This window comes from Chlorocebus sabaeus, chromosome 17 (genome assembly GCF_047675955.1).
Source record: "Chlorocebus sabaeus isolate Y175 chromosome 17, mChlSab1.0.hap1, whole genome shotgun sequence".
In the NCBI taxonomy this organism is placed as follows: domain Eukaryota; kingdom Metazoa; phylum Chordata; class Mammalia; order Primates; family Cercopithecidae; genus Chlorocebus; species Chlorocebus sabaeus.
In genome coordinates this window covers 32,637,262-32,646,618 of record NC_132920.1, presented here as the reverse complement: position 1 = coordinate 32,646,618, position 9,357 = coordinate 32,637,262, and the positions used below count along the sequence as shown (strand labels likewise).

General features: G+C 43.9%; 1 pseudogene; it reads left to right on the top strand.

The window, feature by feature from the left end:
* Positions 1–2,688: 2,688 nt before the first annotated feature.
* LOC119622897 (HLA class II histocompatibility antigen, DR beta 3 chain-like) lies at positions 2,689–8,094 on the top strand (annotated as a pseudogene).
* Positions 8,095–9,357: the final 1,263 nt, after the last annotated feature.

Here is a 9,357-nt window from a genome sequence, read left to right as displayed (position 1 = left end):
TGACCTCGTAATCCGCCCGTCTCGGCCTCCCAAAGTGTTGGGATTACAGGCGTGAGCCACCGCGCCCGGCCCGTATCATTTATTTTTAAGTCATATTATTAGATGTATACATATTTAGAAAAGTTATGTTCTTCTTATAGTTTTTCCATTATGACTCAAGTTTTATTTTTATTTCTGGTAAAATGTATTTTTAGGCCAGGCATGGCAGCTCACGCCTATAATGTCAGCACTTTGGGAGGCCGAGGCGGGTGGATCACAAGGTCAGGAGATCGAGATCATGCTGGCCAACGCGGTGAAACCCCGTCTCTACTAAAATATATATATATATATATATATATATATATACACACACACACACACACAAAATTAGCCAGGCGTGTAGTCCCTGCTACTGGGGAGCCTGAGGCAGGAGAATGGTGTGAACCCGGGAGGTGGAGCTTGCAGTGAGCTGAGATCTTGCCACTGCACTCCAGCGTGGGTGACAGAGCAAGACTCTGTCTCAAAAAAAAAGAAGAAAACATATTTTTAATGAAGATTATTTTGTTTGTTATTAATATGATCATACTGAATTTATTATTATTTAGGTATTTGCAGTATGCATTCTTTCTTCCAGTTATTTTCTGCCTATCTGTGTAAAGAGCACGTATCTACCATTCTTCCTTGAACACATTCTTTATCTCTGACACCTGACATGTATTCACCATTGTTAAAATATCCTTACTTTCTATAATCATCTTTCATTTTTTTTCTCAAGCTCTAGAATCTGTCATAGCTCTGGTTCCTCTTAGAAGAGTCTGGTTAAAAAGTTACATCAAGATCTGTGTGTTAGGTGTGCTCATTGCTATGGGAAGGTCAAAAATCTAAGATCCTATTCGTGGACATACACGTAAACATCTATACATTTATTTCTATAGCTACTTACTTATATTAAAAACCTTATATCTACATCTAGCCTTCCTAGAAACAAAAATTATGAAATCTATAAAAATGACTTAAAAATTTGCAATCATAGGAGATCTTTTGAAGCATGCAGAATACATGAGGAGATAAATATTGAGAAAAGGAAAATAACTAGGTGAGTTCAACATTTGCTGTGAGTTTCCCCTGAGAGTACTTTTCAGTCTAAAGCAGCAGATGGTAGAACAAAGCTCAGGCAGAAAGATGCAGTCTTACCAGGAAGAGAAGACGGAGGTTGGAGTTTGGTGCTGAAAGAAATAGTTGCTGTTGAGGAGAAAGATCCATGGAATACTGTCTTTTGTCTTTATTCCCCCATTTATCCTCCTTGGTTCAGTCCAACAGGGACCAAGGCAATTTACTCAATGCAAGATCAATACCTTCATATTTATTTTTTGCCTTATGCAATATTTTTCAACATTTTCATGAGTTGTGGGTCATCACTATCTCTATTAACTTTCAACAGTTTGCCCTTGTAAGTCACAAATAGTGATGCTGCTGCAATTATTCTTCACTAACATGCCTCAGATTTCTGTAGTGATTCTACTTTAGATATTATTCACAATGTAAAATGTTTCTATTTATTCATTTCACTTTTACCCACAGGATTATTTTTAAGTGATTTTTGTCATTTTCACACTTCAATAAAACATAAAGACAAAACATCAAGCGTATATACAAAGTGTTTTTCATATGTGTATATTTCTACACCTACATGTATGTATGTTTATATGTATTGAAACTACAGAAGCATATGTCACCAGTAAGAGCTCTGAGACACCTTTGACCACTTACCCTCATCAGATGAGATTTGACAAATGAGTTTTGGGAACAAATTTCTTTTAACTGAATTTCTGAGCTTTGTGGATTTAGAAATGCAAAGGAAAGTTTGTGAACATTTACAGGGATCATGGTTTTATTCTCCTTAAAACTCTTCGATACTTTCCCATTGTCTTTAGTATAAATCCAAAATCCTAACGCCATCCACGAGACTCTTAATACCTGGCTTCTTGTGATTTCTCCAGGCTAGTCTTTCACCCTCCTTCCCCTCAGCCTCTCTGCTTTAGTGAACTTTGTTCTAGTTTCTTGAAGAAGTTCATCAATTCAAGCTTTTGTCTATGGGATTCCCTAAACCTGAAATGTGTCTCCCCCATTTTGTCCAAAGAGACACAGGTTCCACTCTGCCCCTGGCTCACACCTGCTTAACCTGTCAAGTCCCATCTGAACTGTCACTCTTCAGAGGGTCTTTCTCTGGCACCCTAATGTAATTGAGATCATCCTATTATTCTCTGTTCTAGAACTCCCCACTTCTGATATTTCTCATTCCTGTGTAAGTTCCTGTGTGTTTGGTTTTTGGCCATCACTTTCACTGCTCTTTAAGCTCCCCCAGTGGAGTGGAGAGGTCTGTTTTCCCTTGTTTGGATTCCTAGAGGCAGCGCAGGCCAGGCACAAGGTCATCACGTAGGAAGTGTTCACAGGATGAAGGCGGTGGCTGCTGTTTAAGGAGGGGTAAAGCCTGTGGGGTGAGAGAAGGAGTAGAGAGTGTCTTTGGGGAGCAGGCTCCCAGAAGGAGGTTGCGCGGGCTGCGGTGCTTGACAGATCCTCCTCCAGCTCCTGCTTGGAGGTCTCCAGAACAGGCTGGAGGCAGGGAGGGGGTCCCCAAAGCCTTGGAATCCGTGGTAGTTTTCCCACCTGGTCCCCCAAACCCCTTGTACGCCTCAGGAAGACGGAGGATGAGCCCCTGGGCTGTGCGTGGTCAGGGTTGCAGGTTGGGCAGATCAAGGTTCCCAGCGCCCGCACCCCACCCAGGGAGCCCTGGATGGGGCGTCGGTGTCAGTGTCTTCCTCGGAGGCCATCCCTGTGACTGGATGGTTCGTGTGTCCACAGCAGGTTTCTTGGAGCAGGCTAAGTGTGAGTGTCGTATCTTCAATGGGACTGAGCGGGTGCGGTACCTGAACAGAAACACCCATAAACGGGAGGAGAACCTGCGCTTCGCCAGCGACATGGGGGAGTTCCAGGCGGTGACGGAACTGGGGCGGCCTGTCGTGGAGAACTGGAACAGCCAGAAGGGCATCCTGGAGGAGAAGCGGGACAAGGTGGACACCTACTGCAGATCCAATTACAGGGTTTTTGAGAGCTTCACAGAGCAGCCATGAGGTGAGAGCGGCAGGGGGCGGGGCCTGAGTCCCAGTGAGCTGGAAATCTGAGAGTGTGTGTGTGCGCGCGCGCGCGCGTATGTGTGTGTGTGTGTGTGTGTGTGTGTGTATGTGACAGAGAGAGAGAGAGAGAGAGAGAGAGAGCCGTCTGTGACCATTTAGAGTCCTCTCAATGCCGAGCAAGCAGTTCTGAGAGCACAGGTGTGTGTAGAGTGTGGATTTGTTGTGTCTGTGTGGCCGTTGTGGGAGGGGAGGCAGCAGCCGGCTTCTTCTTATCCTTGGAGACCTCTGTGGGGAGGTGACATGGGAGGTGGGTGCAGGGGGCTGGAGAGAGAGGAGACCTTGATTGTCCTGGATCCTTAGAGATGCAGGGAAGGGAAGTGTAAGGTGTATATGGTTGGGGTGAAGGTTTAGGGGAGGAGAGCTGAGGGGTATGGAAGGTTCGGGATAACGTGAGGGGGCCAGTTCCAGACTGTCCCTGGCACACACCCTTCTTGTAATCTCTGAAATAAAAGTGCATGGTGTTTGTTTGCAAAAGCATTACGTTAACTTCCAGGGGAACGGAGGAGACCTCTGAGGCAATTCTGAAGCTTCTTTAGGTCTAAATTTCTTTTTTTTGGTTTGTTTTCTTAGTGTGTATATTTTTACATAGCTGAAATGATTGTGAAACTAACTTCTTGAATTAAAGTTTTAACACATTGTTATTATTTTATTATAATGCTGAAAGTTTTCTAGTAGTTACGTATTATTATTTTATATGTAATAGTTGTGACACAACTTACCTCACTTTCTCTTTTGTTTCTCCTTTATTATGACATTCTCCAAAAGCTGAAAATGTATGTTTCCAGTTAATTTGCAATTTATATTTTTGGATTTGTAATTCTTTTAAATAATTTTGACCTAATTGTGTGCCGGTTATAATTACTGCTCTAAGAATTCCCTATTGTATTTGGTAGGTAATGGACAACTATCTATTGGCTATTATCTCTAGGGCTTAGCATTTTTCTCAGTGACTTTGTGGATTCTTTGTACTGTAAGATTATTAACACTTTCTTGATATTTTATTCAGCATTTTCTCCAGTTTGTGGTTTGTATGTTGATTTTGAAAATTCTTTTCCATGTTAAGGATTTGAACGTTTGTTTGTTTGTTTGTTTTCGGGTTTTGTTTTTTGTTTTTTCTTTTTTTGAGACAGAATCTCACTCTGTTGCCCAGGCTGGAGTGCAGTGGCGCGATCTCGGCTCACTGCAACCTCCACCTCCCAGGTTCAAGCGATTCTCCTGCCTCTGCCTCCTGAGTAGCTGGGATTACAGACACGCACCACCACACTCGACTAATTTTTCTATTTTTAGTAGAGACGGGGTTTCACCATGTTAGTCAGGCTGTTCTCAAACTCCTGACCTCGGCCTCCCTAAGTGTTGGGATTACAGGCTTGAGCCACTGCACCCGGCCTGAATGTTTTTATTTAATAAAATATATTGCAAATTTTTATTAACGATTTGCAATCTATCTTAAATCTACCATTCTGTGGTATTGTTGTCTCCAGGTTTCTCCTTCCTGCTCACGAAAATTGCATTGTTGAGAGTCTGCTAGTGTCAGGGATTTTCCTGGGCATAAGCACCCCAAGTAATGAGTCCCAGACCCTGCCTCGATCCAAAAGTCCTTCTGGAAAAAAATCATTTTACAATGATAGGTCTGATAATAGTTATGTTTGTTTTGCACGGGAGATGCATTGATCAGCTAAGTGTAAATATAAGAACTTTCAAAATTAAAGTGGCTTTCCTTAATCCTTCTCGCTGCTTTAGCTCTCATGCCTTTCTAGGAGAAAGATTTGGAGAATCGGCCGGGCGCGGTGGCTCATGCCTGTAATCCCAGCACTTTGGGAGACCGAGGAGGGTGGACAACGAGGTCAGGAGATGGAGACTATCCTGTCTAACATGGTGAAATCCCATCTCTACTAAAAATACAAAAAATTAGCCAGGCGTGGTGGCATGCCCCTGTAGTTCCAGCTACTCCGGAGGCCGCAGCAGGAGAATCACTTGAATCCGGGAGGCGGAGGTTGCAGTGAGCCAAGATGGCACCACTGCATTCCAGCCTGGGCGACAGAGCAAGACTCCATCTCAAAAAAAAAAAAAAAAAAAAAAAAAAAAAACGATTTGGAGAATCATTTCTGCTTGTTTTGCACAGGAGATGCATTGATCACCTAAATGTAAATATAAGAACTTTCAAAACTAAAATGACGTTCCTTAATTCCTAAATCTTAGGATTTTCTGGGAATGTAAAGATTTGGAGAATCATTTCTGTCTGTCCCACGTTCCCGGGTCAGAACCATTTCTGTGGTGTTTTAAGGTGTGAGTGCATGGCGGTAGTATTCCTAAAAATCCATACTCAGTTTCCTCATGTACCCTACTCTGTCCCTTTATCTATCCACATTGTTTTAAAACATATTCTTCTCTCAAGGTGTAAGAGGATGATAAATAGGTGCCAAGTGGAGCACCCAAGTGTGATGAGCCCTCTCACAGTGGAATGGAGTGAAAAGCTTCTGACCTCATAAATTGATGGCTATCTTCAGTCATTGTTCTATATATTTCACGTAAATTAATCCTCACATAACCCCAAGAGGTAAATTAGTATAATTAACCTACATTATACGTGGGAAAGATGAGACACAAAAGAATCAAAAAACTCTTCCAGGATCAACCAGTAAAAGGCAGACCTCGGATTTGAACCAGGCAACTGGGCTCAGAAATCAATTTTAATTACTACACGCTGTACTTTCAAAGATTTGTAAACACTTTGACAATGCATGCCAATTTCAAGCTATGAAGAAACAAATACAATTTTTATAACATCTCTCAAATCAAATAGGTCCACACTATCAAGATTAAATTCCAGACTGCTGATGCTGTAAGGCCTCATGGCCAGCTGTACTGGAGGCCTGGTCAAGGTCAGAATCTGGGTTTACAGAGAAGCAGACAAACAGTCAAACAAGGAGACTGTAACTTCCTGATTGATTCTCTCTACCTTTTTTTCTCCTAGTCCAACCTAAGGTGACTGTGTATCCTGCAAATACCCAGCCTCTACAGCACCACAACCTCCTGGTCTGCTCTGTGAATGGTTTCTATCCAGGCAGCATTGAAGTCAGGTGGTTCCGGAACATCAAGGAAGAGAAGGCTGGGGTGGTGTCCACAGGCCTGATCCAGAATGGAGACTGGAACTTCCAGACCCTAGTGATGCTGGAAACAGTTCCTCAGAGTGGAACCTGCCAACTGGAGCATCCAAGCGTGATGAGCCCTCTCACAATGCAATGGAGTGAGCAGCTTTCTGACTTCATGAATTTCTCGCCAAGAAGGGGACTTTGCTAATCCCTGAGTATCAGGTTTCTCCTCTCCCATATCCTATTTTCATTTGCTCCATGTTCTCATCTCCATCAGCATGGTTCACTGGGGATAGCCCTGTAATAGTTTCTAGAAACACTGGTACCTCCTGGAGAAGCAGTCGTGCCTGCCAGGCAGGAGAGGCTGTCCCTCTTTTGAACCTCCCCATGATGGCACAGGTCAGGGTCACCCAGTCTCCCCGGGCTCCAGGACCTGCCTTGGGTCTGAGACTGAGTTTCTGGTGCTATTGATCTGAGTTGTTTGTTGTGATCTCAGACGAGGAGAAGTGTAGGGGCCTTCCTGGCATGAGGGGAGTCCAATCTCAGCTCTGCCTTTTATTAGCTCTGTCACTCTAGACAAACTACTTAACCTCTTTGAGTCTCAGGCTTTCTGTTGATCAGATGTTGAAGTTGTGCCTTACATCAAGGCTGTGATATTTGAATGAGTTTGATGCCTGGACCTTGTAACTGTTCAGTGTGATTTGAAAACCGTTTATTCCCCCAGAAATGGCTAGTTATTTTAGTTCTTACAGGGCAGCCTTCTTACCCGTTTTGAAAGCTCTGAATCTTAGAGTCTCAATTAAAGAGGTTCAATTTGGAATAAACATCACTAAACCTGGCTTCCTTTCTCAGGAGCACGGTCTGAATCTGCACAGAGCAAGATGCTGAGTGGAGTCGGGGGCTTTGTGCTGGGCCTGCTCTTCCCTGGGGCCGGGCTCTTCGTCTACTTCAGGAATTAGAAAGGTGAGGAGACTTTGGGAGCTGAGTCTCTACACAGGTTTTTCTGGAGGAGGAAATATGGCTTTGCTGAGGTTAGTTCTCAGAATATGAGTGGCCCTGGATAAAGCCTTTCTTTCCCCCAAATGACCTCCAATGTCCTGATAATCTAGAAATCATCAGCGCATAGTTTCTATGTCAAAGCATAATAGCCATAATAGCTTGTGGCCTGTAGAGATGAGAGAAAGGTTAACGAGTAGCGATCCTTTGGTTCCAGATCCTGGAGCAAATTAAGGAAGAGCCACTAAGGCTAATGCAATTACACTGGATCCTGTGACAGACACTTCACGCTTCATGGGTCACATGGTCTGTTTCTGCTCCTCTCTGCCGTGGTTGGTGTGGGTGGTGGTGATAGAGGAACCTCAGGTGAGAGATCTGGGGCTGGAACATTGTGTTGGAGGACAAATTTGCTTCCATATCTTTTAAGTGTATATCTTTTCCTCTTTTTCCTAGGACACTCTGGACTTCTGCCAACAGGTAATACCTTTTAATCCTTTTAAGTTTGGGATTTCAGTTATTCATTGCTATTAATAAGACCTCATTCAGTCTGTATTAACTTACAATTGGTATAGATGGCCCCTTCCTGATTCTGTAAGCACTTTCAGGTTTGGCGAGTGCAAATAGATCTCAAGTTTGAGCAGACCAATTATTAAGCAATTTTCCTAACTCTGGTTCTACAGGAGTTCCCTTATCACTTACTGAATAACCATTGTGTCTTTTTCCCTTAGTCGCCTGGGAGGCACCATCTATCCTCCTGTCCTGAGGGGAGTTCCTCCTAGATCTGGTTGGAACTTTGTATGGTAATTAGTTAAGATTTAGATCCCCTGTTGGGAAACCTGCTGGGTTATGGATTTTTTTTTTTTTTTTTTTTTTTTTTTTTTTTTGAGACAGAGTCTCGCTCTGTCACCCTGGCTGGAGTGCAGTGCCTCAATCTCGGTTCACTGCAAGCTCTGCCTCCCAGGTTCACACCATTCTCCTGCCTCAGCCTCCCGAGTAGCTGGGACTACAGGTGCCCATCACCACACCTGGCTGTTTTGTATTTTTAATAGAGACGCAGTTTCACCATGTTAGCCAGGATGGTCTCAATCTCCTGATCTTGTGATCTGCCTGCCTTGGCCTCCCAAAGTGCCGGGATTACAGGCATCAGCCACTGCACCCAGTCAGGTTAAGGATTTTTGACAGGAAGGCTATGGGTTGTCAGTGGCCTCAGTGCTTTCAGGCTATGCTCTTGTTTACACTGACAAGAAGGTGGTATTGGAGTGGTATAGGGTTGTGGAGAAGACCTTCAATTATCAACTACAGGTTGTAAATTTACCCTGGCTTTTAAAGGAATAGGGTACACTGTTTTTTCTTTACTACTTCTATCTCTTTCTCTCTCTTTGACTCCTTGTTTGTCTCCTCTTCTCTCTTTAACTTTCTGTCTCTCTGTCTCTTCCTCCTTCTGTGTCTCTCTTTCTGTCTTACTCCCTTTCTCTCACTTCTCTCTCTTTTGTTTCTGACTCCCTGTTTGTGTTATGCCCAGACCGTTTGTTCCCCAAAGAAGACCACCAGAGTCCAGTGTCAAAGCCAAGCGGCAAGGATCTTTACTACAAGTTCGAACCTGGTCCCTCCATTCCACAGCATACAAGAGGGTCCTGAACAATGCGAGTGTTTGCTTTTTATAGCCCGAAAGTTACAGGGGAACAAAGAAATTCTTTTGGTTCCCGCGCTTTCAGTAAAACCTTGAACGACTGTCTCCTTATCGGAGACTTTCCAGGTGGTGTTTGCACTGGACTCAGGGAGTTTGAGAGATATATGGCCATATGTGGTGGGATGGGAGGATGGGATGTGTTTGTACTGGGCTCAGGGAGTTTGAGAGATATATGGTGATATGTGGTGGGATGGGAGGATGGGATGTGTTTGTACTGGGCTCAGGGAGTTTTGAGCCCGGGGCTGAGGAATGTGCCCAGCTCCTTTCATTTGTCTCTGTCACTTCCTCCTTCTCTCGCTCTCTCTCACTTTCTGTCTCTTTCTCTCTTTCCTTTGTGCTGGTCTTTCCCTGCCTCTGCCAGCTGCTTATGCTGTGGTTCTCCCCTCTCCTTCCCTTTTGATGGCTT